The sequence below is a fragment of the Rhineura floridana genome, chromosome 9 (assembly GCF_030035675.1).
Source record: "Rhineura floridana isolate rRhiFlo1 chromosome 9, rRhiFlo1.hap2, whole genome shotgun sequence".
In the NCBI taxonomy this organism is placed as follows: domain Eukaryota; kingdom Metazoa; phylum Chordata; class Lepidosauria; order Squamata; family Rhineuridae; genus Rhineura; species Rhineura floridana.
Window position 1 is genome coordinate 105,186,643 of NC_084488.1, and position 13,812 is coordinate 105,200,454.

The following is a 13,812-nucleotide window of genomic DNA, read 5'->3' on the forward strand; positions in this document are numbered from 1 at the left end:
CAGGTGGTTCTTGGGCTGCAGGTTGCACATCTGTGGCCTAGCTAGTTCATCCATACATTTATAGCGCCAAACCTTTGTAAGTCTTAAAACCTTTACACCCGGCTTAACAATACTACTGAAAAATGATCACCTTAACTGGGCCAGTTGCAGGCATGCGACTTCTTTCTCTTCATTTGATAGTGTTTGGGCAAGATGCCACAGGATAGTGGTGGAGTACATTGTTTGCCTATAGTGGTTCAATCTTTGCTAAAAGGATCTTGCGTAGATAGTTGTTGGCTGGGAGGAACACACCTCTACCTGAGACTTTGGAGAGCCACTACTGGCCAGAGTACATACTACTGGAAGACTTCTAACTTTTTCGTGAGTCACTTAAAGACCTTTTGTAGTAAGTGAATGATAAGTCAAAGATTATGATGTTAATGTGCCAGGGGTCTGGTTACTTGATTAGGTATGTTAGCTTTTCAGAGATGAAAGATCAATCCAGGGCAAGCACCTCAAAAAAGAGAGAGAGAGAGAGAGAGAGAGAATATGACTTCATATTTAATACCTCATTTCCTTGCCGCTTGTACCTGACTCAGGTTTGTTGTTTTTGGGTGAACAGTCAAGTCTATAGGGAAACAACTGCAATGACAAATCATCATAGTGTAATAAGGATACTACATCTACTAGGTCGGATGATCCAGACAGGGCACTACTGTGGGTTTTTTATTGGCTAATAAACAGCAATGATTGATAAATTGGTTCACATTTTAAAGCTGTTTTCCTGCTCTGGTTATGCACGATGGTGGCCTCTTGAGCTGGTGGTGTGCATACTTTAAAATGCAGGGAGTTTTGATCTGAACTTTTTTTGTAAATTTCATTGTAGAATTTTTAGAAACAATAACAGAACTCTGTATTCTGATTTGAACAATGTTTCAAATTCAGTATTTATATAATTGGGATGCTCTTATAAAAATAAAGGATACTATAGTGCACCCTTCTCCAACCTGGTGCCCTCCAGTTGTTTTGGACTACAATTCTCATCAGTCTCAGTCAACATGGTTGGAAGGTGATAGGAATTGTCTTCTCCAGATGTTGTTGTTGTTGTTATTAATTACATTTAAAACCCGCCTTTCTTTTCATGATAGAAACCCACGGCGGCTTACATACGGTTCCCAGGCTGTCTCCCATCCAGGCACTGACCAGACCTGACCCTGCTTAGCTTCAGCAGGGTGCTGGCTCATGTGCCTTCAGACCATAGCCTGGGACTGTTACGGACTACCAGGCTACTACATAACCTTACGGCTACTACAAAGCCTGTTACGGACTACCAGGTTCAGGAGGCTGCTGTAGTATCTTCCTCCTTGCTCACTTCCCGTGACCTCACTTGCCAGAGCACTTGCTCTTTTTGTAAGGCTAAATTTTCAAGTTGCTACTTGTTATGTAGGACAATATTTTTCTTTCTTTTAGGATGTTTTCCTGCTGATTGTAGTCAGCCTACGTTGTGCTTTTTCTCTGCCCCTTGTGACTTGCTTGTTTATGATTCTGTGGAATCTGAAAGAGCTGACCAGTGGGCAGCAATGAAAGGATGTCTGAGGGAGTTTATTTGTGCAATATGCACATAGTGTTGTTGATGGTCTCTCATTTTCATATTTTTGAGCAACAGCTATGCATTCCTAACATCAACCAAAGAGGAATGTTGATAGGGCAACCGGAGGCAAGGAGGGTGTTGGCAAGATCTTAGCAAAATCATATGCAGTTGTATTAGGGTGGGCTTTGGCAAGTCTGTTCATTCAAGTAGAGAACCCATCAGTAGTAGCTTAGGATGGAGGAGACAATCAGTTCAGTTCACTTCGCTACTGGGACTAAACCTAACCAACGACATCCCAACAAATTAGTTATTGTTGCCAGCCCAAAGCCACCATTGGGTAGGTGTCTAGGGATGGGGAGAAATTCAATTCAGTTTGCATTTAAAGGTAAACTTACCTAATTTGTACTTTCTAAAACAATACATGAACTGAAACATAGCCGTCCTTCAAAATGCGCACTCTGAATTTTGCAATGCAGTTCTCCAGTCACGTAACGTGCACAAGCATGCATGTTTTGGGATCAAGTGTCCATACAAATGCAAATATTAGTAAAAATAACATGCAAACTTGCATTAATTTAGGGAAAATTGCTTTGCAAAAATGTGTACACCAGGAGAATTGCATACAACCATGTATTTACACCAAAATGCTGATGAATTTTCATGAGGATTTTTTCTTTTTTTAATTGCAAGCTGGTGCAGAAATGTGGAGAATTGAATTGGAAAAATGAGAAATGGAGAAACCAAAACTGACAAATTCACCATCCTTAGTAGTAGCAAACATGTTTACCATGCATAAGGTTGGATGCCAGATAGTGAGGCTGGGAAAGACCTTGGACTCTGCAGTTACAAGTAGACAGCACTGGACTAGATGGACCCAATGACCTGATTTGGTTCAACATAACTTCACATGTTCTACTAGTTCCATAGAAAGCTATGGTAAATATTTTATAAGCAGAGTTCTTGAATCGAGTCTTCATCTAGACGTGGACCACCTTTAAAACCAATCTACAAAAAGGGACTCACTGTTAAATCTCTTGTGTCATGTTGTTCTTTCTTAGATGTGTTACACTAGGCTTTTCTTTTTCTCTTCCCCTTGAAAACCCTCAGTATGAAACCACAGAGTCAACCTGTGGCCCTCCAGATGTTGCTGAACTGCAACTCCCATCAGCCCTGGCAAGCATGTTCCCTAGCCCTGCCATAGAGGAATATTTGAATTATGTTGCTTCTACTGTGTGCTTCTGGCGGAAGCAATGAGGCAGGACCAGCGTATACAAAACATACGGCAAGAAATAGTTCTGCCCAAATTCTGGTTAACAGGTTCATTCCTAGCAGGGACCTGCTGTCTTCCTAGAACAGAGCTGGCAAACTTCTGGGGGCTGCATGCCACTCTCACACATAGCACATGCATACACAGAGAATGTATACCCCCCCAGAACAACAGAAGAGCCTGCTGGATCAAGCCAGTGGCCCATCTGGTTAAGCTTCCTGTTCTTACAGTGGCCAACAAGATGCCTAAAGGAAGCATGAAAGCAGGACCTGAGTAGTACAGCACTTTCCCCATTCATGAGTACCAGCAACTGGCATTCAGAGGCATATTGCTTCTGACAGCGGAGACAGAACATATCCATCAGGGTTAGTAACCACTGATAGCCTGATCCTCCATGAATTTGTCTATTCCTCTTTTAAAGCCAGCCAAGTTGGCCATCATTATTGCCACTCATGGGAGCTGATCTGTCCTCCTTAGCTGATACATGCAGATGATCAAACTGATGACTTGGGAAGGGGCACTTTGCATCCCCATTAGGGCAGTGGGCTGGAGGGAGAGATTTAACCCGCTCTGCCCTCTCCAGTGCTGCATGTCTGTGTTTTTTTTAACCCTTTGCCATCACTGCCCAAAACGGTAGCATCTTGAGAGGGGCTAGAAAATATAGTGCATGTGGGAGGCAGGGCTGTGGAGTCGGAGTCGGAAGCAATTTTGGGTGGAGTCGGAGTCGGTAGAAATGTACCGACTCCGGCTTCAAAATAAATTTTGATTGACGAATTTTCTAAAATATAAATTCAAAATGTCAAAGAAGCTTCCCATGAAGTCAGCTGCAGTTGAGCATTTCACCATAACTCAAGATGGAAAACATTTTGTGTGTCAGTGTATGACACAGGACCCAGATGAAGACAAATGCTGTGATGCCAAGATCAGCGCATATTCAGGCAGCGATAAAAATGCTCCTATGAGAGCTTCCAATTTAAAAAGTCATTTACAGCCCTTTCCACGGCTGTGGAGTTGGAAGCAATTTTGGGTGGAGTTGGAGTCGGACAGTAGAAAAATAGAGGAATCTCAGTCGGAGTCAAAGGTTTGGCGTACCGACTCCACAGCCCTGGTGGGAGGTGTGTTAGGCCTCTGGGCCTGGGGTTAGCTATCCCAATCTTAGAGGAGTTAAAGTATGAAGCTTAAACCAGAATTGGCAAGGTGGCCACGTCCACAATTTTTCCTCAGAAATTCCTCTGCAAGAGTGAAAGTGCACAACATTTTGCCAAGAAAAAAGGTCTGGTACATGTTTTACCTCATCTGCAGTGTCCTCCTCCTTCTCTTTGTTGCCTTGGTAGAAGCCAAAGTATGTAGAACAGAAGGCATGTATATAGTAGGAGTGGGGAACCTGAGAACCTCCAGGTATTGCTGGGCTACAGAGCCCATCACGCCTGACCACTGGCCAGGCTGGTTGGAACTGACGTGAGTTGGACTCCAGCAGCATCCCCAGGTTCCTCACCACAACATACAGCTAACTTCTGGAAGATCCTGTTGTTGGAATGACAAGTGTGTGTTTAAGAGATCTTAGAAAAAACTATTACAACACCAGAATGTTCCCATTTATGTGGTGTGGAATAATCCCAAATGAAAGGTAGACACCTGCTTATGCCTCACCCTTCTGACTGACACGAAGAACCTCAGGGACAGGTTGTACCATAGCTGCCAACGGCAGAGGTTTTGTAACTTCTGGTAATCGCATGGGATTTAGTAATTCTCAAAGACAGGATAATGGAATATGTGTGCCAGCTATCTCATCAGGCACAGGGTCCTTATGTTTTCTGAGTTAGTCATCCTTCCACCTGCTTTCACAGTTCATGTCCAGGCAACTGTTGCCAGGAAAAATGTGTGTCTGTATACCTGTTTGCATGCACTTTGCCTTCATTTTTTTCTTCCACCGCTTACTCCTGCCAATCCTATTTTGTCCCAACTCTAATTGCCTGATTGCCAGCCCAAGATAAATGGACAGTGAATTGCACCCTTGTTTAGATCACATTGCTGTACTGCTTGATCCTGCATAATGATTTTGGTCACACTACTGGTTTTTAGATATGGTTCTGGAGAATGTTTAACTACAAAACGCTACCTCGAGAAACAGTGTCCAGTTTGGTACATGATGTTTTGTTCATATATTGTTAACAACCTTGGATGCCTCTAGTGCGAGAGAGGCAATTATATCATTTAAAACTGAATTAATTAATTGCATTGGCTTAGGGAATGCTTTTAAAATTTCTCACAATTTGTCTCTCTTTAGAAAGGGCTGGTGTCTGATGTCCTGCTAAAAATCAAAACAATGGACCTGGGCAAATGGCTTTTTGTTGCTTCCCTGGTGGGATGGAGCAAGATTCTCATAGACTGAGGCTACATGATTCTGGGAGCAGGGATCTGACTGAACCAGTGTTGCCTGGACATGATTCACCTGTCATTCTGGTGTTTTTACTTCCACATAGTCAAATTTCTCAGTCTTTTTAAAAAAAATAAAATGCTAATTTGTTCTAATCAGATTTGCGTCAGGCTGGGTGATTCAGCGACTGGTAATGTGATGTAAAACCCTTTCAGGTGTAGGTCACTGGTTCAACTTTGCACCAGGTTCTCTTCTGTACTGGCAAAGAATGTGAGAGCCAGTAGTGGTTTGAGTGTTGACTAAAAGTCTGCTCAACCACAAAGCTGTGTAACCTTTCTACCAAAAGTGAATTTCTAAATCATATAGTATTTACATTCTATGCTTTTAAAAACTTACATTCATCTCAGTAACTCCAATTTTTTGAACCCTCTTTTTAAAAAAATTATTATTATTATTATTATTATTATTATTATTATTATTATTATTATTATTATTATTATTATTGAAATGTTTCTTTTATTTGTCTTGGGTGAGTTTCCCCCCCCTTAAATTATATATGTATACATGCTTTGATTGTATAAGCCAGTGTTTCCCAAACTTTTTTTATTTTTTTGTTGCTGGACTACAATTCCCATCAGCTCTGCTCCTGTGCCTTTGAGGATGGTGCAAAGCAATGGGGAGATGAGATAAAGCCACTCAATGTACTAAAACAAAAGCAGAGCCCTTCATTTTATCAGGCCAGTGAGCAACCTGTCCTGGAAGTCTTCATAGATGTCAGAGAATAGCATCTAACTTGCTCTGGCTTAATGGTATAAAGATGCTTCTTTTGATGGACTCTGTGCAGTTTTTTGGATTGACCCGAGTAAATCTCCAGCTAATATCGCTCTGGTCACCAGTTTGTGGGTTTGAGTCTTGTTCAGGGAGGGGACATGACCTAGGTAGGATGTGTTTGTTTGTGTGCCCTTTCCCCTGTTGTTTCTCTTTTGTTCTCACCCAACCACCCAATTCCAGAGTTGCATTTTGGATAAGTGCCCCCATCTCTTGATTTCATCAGCACTGTATAATGTATCTTTAGCATCTTCCTGGAAAACCTGGAACAATCACTGTAGCATAACTTTTTATTTATTTATTTATTAAATTTATATCGTTCCAGTAGGAGCCCAGGGCAGCAAACAAAAGCACTAAAAACACCCTACAATATCTTAAAAAACAGACTTTAAAGTATATTAAAACAGAACGTCTTTTAAAAATATCTTTGAAAGAAAACTTTAAAAACATCTTAAAAAGCAATTCCAACACAGACGCAGACTGGGATAAGATCTCTTCTTAAAAGGCTTGTTGAAAGAGGAAGTTCTTCAGTAGGCACCGAAAAGATAACGGAGATGGTGCCTGTCTAATATTTAAGGGGAAGGAATTACAAAGGGGAGGTGCCACAACACTAAAGGTCCGCTTCCTTTGGTATTTGCAGAAGGCCCTAACCTGCAGAGCACAGTAATCAACTGGGTATAAAAGGGGTAAGACAATCTTTCAGGTATCCTGGTCCCAAGCTGTACAGGGCTTTGTACACCAAGACTAGAACCTTGACCTTGTCCCTGTAGCTAATGGGCAGCCAGTGCAATTCTTTCAGTAGCGGGGTGACATGTTGGTGATATCCTGCACCAATGAGCGATCATGCCACCGCATTTTGCACCAGCTGCAGCTTCCAGACCAACCTCAAGGGCAGCCCTGCATAGAGCGCATTACGGTAATCCAGCCTGGAGGATTATTGATCAAGAAAGAAAATGCCTTGTTTTTATTTGGATCAGAGATAGGTAACCTGTGGCTCTCCTGATGTTAGACGAGAACTCCCATCATCCCTGACCATTGGCCATGCTGGATAGGGCTGAGGGAAGCTGGCGTCCAACAACTGGGGGGGAGGGGCACAGGTCCCTGACCCCTAATTTTAATACATCCAGATTGTTCCAAGGAAGCAAGCACTGAGATTTCTGTTTCCGGCCATTGCAACTTAATGTTAAAAATGCAGAGTTCATTTTTTGTATGAGTGTGATGCTTTTTCTGGCCTTGGGCCCAGCTCTCATATGTACCACTGCTGGTTGTCCTGTCCATTTATGTAATGATGTGCCTATACTTGTTCATTCTCTTAGGTTAGGTCACTTTGACACAAGTGGAATAATGGCCAGTCAGACGTTTCTGTCCATTTTAGTGCAGAATACAGATGCTGTGGGCCAGATGCCTTTCACATAATGTGGAATAGCTTGACTGTTACCAAAAGTTCATAAACAGCAATTTATTCTTGACATTTGAAAGCTAGAAAGAAACTCTCACCTTCCTTCACCTGCCCCCTCCCTCACATCTGCAATATAACCAAGAATGAGAAGCTTCAGATTCAGAGACTCCTGCCTTTCATTTCTTGGGAAATTGCATGAGGCACTGAGCTAAAAATAAACTTGACAAGGTCAGAGTCGGTAATGTTTAGCATCAGTAATACTTATGCTGTCTATTTTTGAACAGAACCCTCCGGTGGAGTTGGAGACCTTAGAGACTGTTTATTGCTAACTAGACATGGCAGCATTCTAGGGCCTTCTCTCTGCCTGCCTGCTCTTGCAAAACTGTGGCTTGCCCAGCCCTAGGCCTTGCCTACGCTGTATAAATGTTTCATTAGTCAGCTGGCCGTTGTGCAAGAGTTTGCACACAGAAAAGAAATGGGTGGCTCAAATGGTTAATAACATCAAAGATGGCGAACAGCTTGCAGTGCGTTAGAATGTAACAGTGCAAACTTAAAACCTGCTTACTCAGCAGTAAACCCTACCCCACCCCATCCCCTCCCTGGATGTTTTCAAACTGGCCTTCAACATCTTCTTACCTTGACTTACAGCAGATGTAGGGAACCTCTGGCTCTCCAGATATTTGTTGGACTCCAACTCCCATCAGCCCCAGCCAACATGGCCAATGGTGAGGGATGCTGGGAGTTGTAGTCCAGCAATGTCTTATTATTTATTATTATCTGGAGAGCCAGAGATTCCCCAGCCCCGGCTTCTAACAGCTAATTGTGGCTGGGGGGGATCTGATTGTGTGATCTGGTCTTGGTGACTGTGTTATGCATTATACTGTATTTTTTAAATGTTGGATTACTAGTTTTAATAACAAGCAATTGTTTTATTGAGAAATTTTTAAAAGTCATCTATTGTATTTTATTGTTTGTATTTTACGTGCACCACCTTGGGAAGAATTTTATTTCTGATAGGCAGTATAGAAACATAGAAATAAATTTCAGTGGGACTTACATAGGAGTGAATATATTTACTTTTTGCTCTTATCCAGCAAGCTGATTCTTACGCTTTTCTTTCTTTCTTTCACACTGAACTGCTGCAGTCAAAATATAGCAAGCATGCCTATTTTCATCAGAAATGATATGAGAGCATAAAGAGGAGCCCTGCTGGATCTGACCAAAGGCATATCTAATCCACCGTTCTGTTCTGTCAGTACCCAATCAGATGCCTGTAGGAATCTATAGCTGTAGTGATGGTTATGCTCCGCCTTCATCATCAGAGGCAGTATGCTTTGAATACCAATTGCTGGCAACTGCAGGAGGGGAGAGTGCTCTTGCGCTCAGGTCCTGTGTGTGGGCTTTCCATAGCCATCTGGTTGGCCACTGAGAACAGGATGCTAGACTAGATGGGCCATTGGCCTGATCCAGCAGCCTCTTCTTATGGAAGCTTGTAAGCAGTAGCACTCTCCCCCTAGTTGGAAGGAGATGTTTCAGTAAGTGAATATCTGAACATGGAACCGCACACTCTGTTCAACACCAGGTTCCTTGCTCCAAATTCCTCTAACGAATGAAGTCTGCTGGATGTCTGTTAGGAGCAGAGTTTTTTCAGTTGTGGTGCCAACATTCTGAAACAGTTTTCCTCGCTTAGGGAAACCCACTAGACCCAGATACTGTACAGCTTCAGTGGGGAGGCCACAATACTGCTTTGTTTTGTTTTTAGAAAATTGCTTGGAGCTGAACTGATGTTCCTGTTGTCAGGTTTTGATTCTGTTGTTGGCTAGTTTCCCAGATTTGTTGATTTTGTTTGCTTTTTTAAATTGATCTTGGTGTTCCTTGCTGCAGTTTGTCACTCTTATTTCTGGTGTTGATAGATTGTTTTTAAAGATTATATATTGGTAGTTGGTCTTAGGTTGTCTCTAGATAAAATAAATCAAGATATAAATAAAAATAAAGTTATGCATGATTATTTAAAAATGGGTGACACACCGCTGCACCGCTTCTCCCTGTTCTTGCATTAAAGGACCGTGTGTGGCAGGCGTATTTTTCCACTTGAGCACCTACTTACCAAAGGCAACCGCTCCTCATCTTGAGCAAGGAGAAAATTATCACTGGAACAGAACTAATTAAAGAAATAGCTGTTATAAGCAAGGAAATCATCAGACTGTCAGTTAAGTCCATTTGAGATTAGTTTTCCATTTAGTTCCGTTCACTAATAAGCTGAAAGGGATAAATCGTGTGGATATCAAGAAACCTCTTAAGTCATTGAAGAGGATTGATAAAAAGAATCTGGTTAGAACATGTAATTGAACAGATAAACTGGGATTCAAAGGAACATGAAACTAATTCCACACCTCCCCCCCTTATGGGTTTGGACATTTTTACAAGCGATGTTTGCAAATGAGGGAAGTTTCAAAGTCAGTTTGCAGTAAGTTGGTATGGGGTGCTGCTTAAAGAGAGGAGAAGGAAATCACACTAAGCTAGTGGAGTCTTTTTCTTGTACAACTAAAGTAGATCTTTGGTCTCTGACTATCTTCTACAACTTGCTTAGATGCAACTCAAGGAATCCCAATTTAATGCTGTAATCCTGTATACACTTACCTAGGAGTAAACCCCCATTAAGCTCTGTGGTTCTTTCCTCTGAGAAGACATGTATACTACAGCATTATAAATCTTTTAGACCCGATTCAGACATTGCACTAACCATAGTTGAGAATCCAAACCGTGGCTAGAGTTTCCAAACATATTGGTAAACCACGGTTTAGTGCTGGTTGTCTGCTTTAGTTTTCTGTCTGCTTAGCTCTCCAGTGTCTATGTGTAGTTTCCTTCAGAGCTGGAACAATAGCTTTAACTTTCGCCTGCTCTGGACAAGGTTGCACTCCCTCTGAAGGAGCAGGTCTGCAGTCTGGTGTACTTCTTGATCCAACTCTGTCTCTAGAGGTGCTTTCTATTAACTTGAGCTGGTATGCAAGCTGCAACCCTTCATGGACTGTGATAGCCTGCCCACAGTGGTCCATGCATTGGTAAACTCAAGACTAGATTACTCTAATGTGCTTTATGTGGGGCTATCCTTGCATCTGGTCCAGAAGCTGCAGTTAGTGCAGAAGACAGCAGCCAGAATGTTCGTGGAGTAGTCAACTGGCAACATGTTACTCCTCTGATGAGAGAGCTGCACTGGTTGCCAATTTGCTACCAGGCCAGGTTCAAGGTTCTTGTGTTAATTCACAAAGCCCAAACAACTGAGCCTATAGTACCTTCAGGGCCATCTGATTCCTTATGCTCCACCTTGATAACTGAGATCCTCTGATGGGGCACTTCTTGTGATTCCCCACATTCCTGAGGTTTGATCAGCCTTCAGTAGGGACCAAGTCTTTATTGTGGCAGGCCCTGCCTTGTGGAATTCCTTACAAGTACAGGCTTGTCAGAAATCATTCCTGCTTTCTTTTAGACATCGCCTAAAGATGGTACTATTTAGATAGGTCTTTGAATTCTGAATTTGCTTTATCCAACCAGTATTTTTGGATTTTTTCTGTTTTGTTGATGTTTTTATTGTTGTAAATTTTGTATGGTGTACACTCCCTTGCTGTATTTTTTACAAAGTGTGGTTTATAAATATTGAAATAAACAAACAATGGTTTGTCCATTCAGATATCACAGAAACCATAGTTGGCACAAACTACAGTTTGCAATCTCTCTTCAGACCGTGTTTTTTCATTCTGCTTTACCAGTCAGTCATAAACAATGGTTTGTCAAGTCAGGCATTGGTTTCCTTAACCATGGTTTAGTATAAACATCTCCTAAATACAGAGTAAACTGTAAAGAGCATCACAAGATTGTATAAACTGTAAAGAGAAGTGCAAGGTCATGTCAGGGAAAAGGTCATTACGAAAACATGAATGAATTTCAGCTTGTTTTTAGAGCAATAGAAATTGCAGAGAATCAAAATCTACAAAGGGTTAATCATTTTTTAAACAGAAATTAAGAGATAGCAAGGGTTCTGGCTCCTATTCATATTTGGGAGAGCTCAATTCTGTGCTTCCACTGTGATCTAAAATAAGATGAAAGAACATTTCTGTAGCATGAAGTCAGCAAGCATACTATGGAATTAGGGTGGCCCTATGATTCCAGGTGGGGTTTTTTTTTGCATTTGTAGAGGTATTTATTTTAAACATTTCTATATCTCCCTCCATCAGATCACATTTCTGGGCCGTGCACAACATATATAGATACTTTTAATATATATATTGCAATAAAACAGTAACATTAACCATTGTAAAAGACAGAAGATACAAATTAGAAGTCTAGCTGAAAAATTCCAAGGCACACTTAAGAAGTCTGCAAATTAAAATGCTTGGGTAAATAAATACCTTTTAACCTGCTGCTGAACATATATATGAAGTGGGTGCAAGGTGCACATGTTTAAAGAAAGCATTCCAAAGGCAATGAGCCACCCAAGCATTTTAATATGCAGACTTCTTAAGTGTGCCTTGGAATTTTTCAGCTAGACTTCTAATTTGTATCTTCTGTCTTTTACAATGGTTAATGTTACTGTTTTATTGCAATATTGGTTTATTTTACCAGGTGAGATAACCATGACCATTCCTGGACTGGAGAGCTTGACCACAGTAAGCATTAGGGACTTCCAGAGTGGATTACTGCAATGCATTCTATGTGGGGCTTTACTTGCCCTTGATCCAAAAACTGCAGTTAGTTCAGAATGCTACAGCCAGATTGCTGACAGGTGTGAGATTCTGTCAGCATAGACCACCTCTGCTCATGGATCTCTACTAGTTGCCAATTTGTTACAGGCCAAGTTTAAGGTGTTACTACTAATATATAAAGCTCTTAATAGCTTGGGAACAGTTAACTTGCAGGACCACCTTACCCCATGTTTGCCAACTTGAGCCCATTGTTCTGTGAAACTTATAGGTGCCACATAATACTCATTCTGCACTTATAAGAAATTATTCTTTCAGTTGGTAGCACCTACTCTTTGGAACTCCCTGCCTACTGACATCAGGTAGGTGCCTTCACTATTCTTTTTGGCAGCTGCTTAAAACTTTTTTGTTTAGGCAAGCCTATCCAGATACATAAATGTTGATGTGTTTTAATCTTTTTGGTCCATTGCTGTTTTAATTGTTTAAAAAATGTTTTTCATTACTTGATTTTTAACTGGTTCATTGAAACGTTTAATGTTTTTTGTTTACAATGAAGAGGTATATACATTTTGTTAAATAAATAAATAAATCTGCTCAGTCTTTAGGTTCAGCGGCTTTGGGAGATAGAACAACTTTAACTATTCAGACATCAGTTCAAACATCACACCAAATCATATGATTACATTTTGCAAATCCACTTAAGACCACTTTTTCTGGTTTGCAAGCTAGCAATTTATAAAAAATGGTTTGTCAAATTGAACATTGTACCAAGCCATAGTTAAGCTTCCTCAGCCACAGTTTACTGTGTTTGAATGTAGTCATAGGCTTCTATTCAGGCTTTGCCCTCAGGCTCACTTCTCATCTCCTTCATGCACAACAGAGGAAGAGTCAAAGTTGTTGCTTCAGATTTGGAGCATTGTTCTTCATAATTGAGCTGTCTCATTTAATATTGATGCCACTGCATAGCCAATAGAAGGCTCATCCATAGTGCATTTTTATTAAAAGAGACAGAGATCAACACCTCTCTAATTATAGCACCAGACCAATCCCCCAAGTGACTTTAAGTATCCTATCCTTTTAGTTTTTATAAGCATTTTAGGTCGCTCTGTGGGTACTCTTTCTATATTACCAAATGTTTTCAGCCACCGTATTACTGCTGTTTGTCTGGTAAACATGATGCCCCCATGAGAACTGACTTTAGAGGGATGGGAAGTAATTGGCCCCCGTAAGGACTGAGACACTAATGCTTTGTCAAGGCATATTAAAACTGCATTACAAATGGTAGCATCATTTCTCAAGCTTGGGGAATTGTGGCACTATAGTAATAAGCACTAATAAGTTCTCTTCTAGGCTATCCTGTTCCACTTGGACGCCACAGTTCTTGGAGAACAAGGAGCAGTTAAAATTCAGATGAGAAAACCTTCTAGAAGATCATTGTGTAAGGCTGGGGTGAAGAACCTGTGGCCCTCCAGATATTATTGGACTCCAACTGTGGACCCCAAAGGGAAGGAGAAATGAGCAAAATTTGTGCCTCTTTCTCTCCGCTCCCCCCCTTTCTGCTAATGGAAGTGTCCTGAACAGACTCTGCACAGGTGCAAGCTCTGGATCCAACCCAATTTGTATAAAATATGTTCTGTAACATTTATAAAATTATATTAAAAAGAAATAAAACAT

At 41.1% G+C, this 13,812-nt stretch overlaps 1 protein-coding gene across 6 annotated transcripts in view; it reads left to right on the forward strand.

Annotated features, from left to right (window-relative positions):
* The window catches only part of FAM13A (family with sequence similarity 13 member A), a 189,171-nt gene that overhangs the window by 30,025 nt on the left and 145,334 nt on the right, over positions 1-13,812 (forward strand). The window lies entirely within an intron of this gene.